Source organism: Otolemur garnettii, unplaced genomic scaffold (genome assembly GCF_000181295.1).
Source record: "Otolemur garnettii isolate 467f Iridium unplaced genomic scaffold, OtoGar3 scaffold00033, whole genome shotgun sequence".
Classification (NCBI taxonomy): Eukaryota; Metazoa; Chordata; class Mammalia; order Primates; family Galagidae; genus Otolemur; species Otolemur garnettii.
Genome location: NW_003852428.1, coordinates 15,011,877 through 15,013,019, shown reverse-complemented (window position 1 = coordinate 15,013,019; position 1,143 = coordinate 15,011,877). Strand labels below are relative to the sequence as shown.

At 41.6% G+C, this 1,143-nt stretch overlaps 1 protein-coding gene across 1 annotated transcript in view; it reads right to left on the bottom strand.

Moving 5' to 3' along the window:
- FAM173B (family with sequence similarity 173 member B) overlaps window positions 1–1,143 on the bottom strand; it is an 18,271-nt gene that overhangs the window by 16,737 nt on the left and 391 nt on the right. The window lies entirely within an intron of this gene.

Sequence of the window (1,143 nt, the reverse complement as noted above, 5' to 3'; positions counted from 1 at the left end):
GCAGTTTAATAATTACAGCATATATGCATGTCCCTTAACATATATTCTTTTGTCCCTTAAGAAGCCTTTCTTGTCCTAGTCTGTTATTTATGTCCTTTTGATATACATCTGCTATTAATTTTACGAAAAATCCGCCTGCCCGCCGGAGTTTTGACAGGAAATAAACTATCAGGGGATGCCACTGACATCTTCTATTTTGCACAGCAATTCAATGAGCCAAATGGATTGGAGAAGTCACCACTTTGAACAAGGAAACATTCAATCGGCAAAGCTAAAGTAAAACGAGACCCGACTGTAAAATTTACGTCAGTGGAACATCACTCCTGAGCCTGCGGCGTTTAAGGGGCCAAAAATTAGCAGAGGTTAACTGATCACCAACTATTCAACAGTCAGTGGCCACCGAAGCTCTTATTTAATAGAACTGTTCCAAACAGCACCCCTGATGGAAATCCATTCAATAGTCTTCTGACTCGACACACGTTCAATTAAAATAACTGGTAGAAAGACTTGAATGTTGACGGACTGTTTTCACCGATAAAAATGGATACATTTTTTAACTGGGCAGAGCTAACGATACAGTCATATTAGATTTACGTGGTAACTTCTTCCAAAGCTCAGTTCTTGACTTTAAAGCAACCTTTATTGATTGAGTACCTAACCAAGGATGGAATAACACAAACAGGGTTAGTCCCTGTCTCATGGCAGTAGGGGTGAAGAGGTTAGAAATCCGCAGAAATCTAAGTCTAAACCTATAAAATAATTAGTTCGTGCTCTTTGAAGAACAGCATACGGAATTAGAGGATAGGGCACTCACTAGTTGCAGGTGCCCAGAAAGCTTTCTGAGGCACTCAAGACTTCAAGAGTGGGACTCGCAGCACCAGGCTGTGCAACTTTGTCTCTTACTTCCTGTACCTAACCTTGGACAACTTCTGGATCATTTGAGCAAAATGAGGATTTATTTAACAAACTCTTAAAACGCGGCTTGTTAAGATCTAGACACTGTTCTCCCTGAATCCTTATGGTAACCCTGGACGGCGGGTACACCTGTTACTGCAGCCATTTTTGCGGACAGGGAAACATCAAGGCAGAAAGACAGCTAGTGAAAGTGGCAGAGCTACGATTCCAAACGAGCAGTGTGACTTC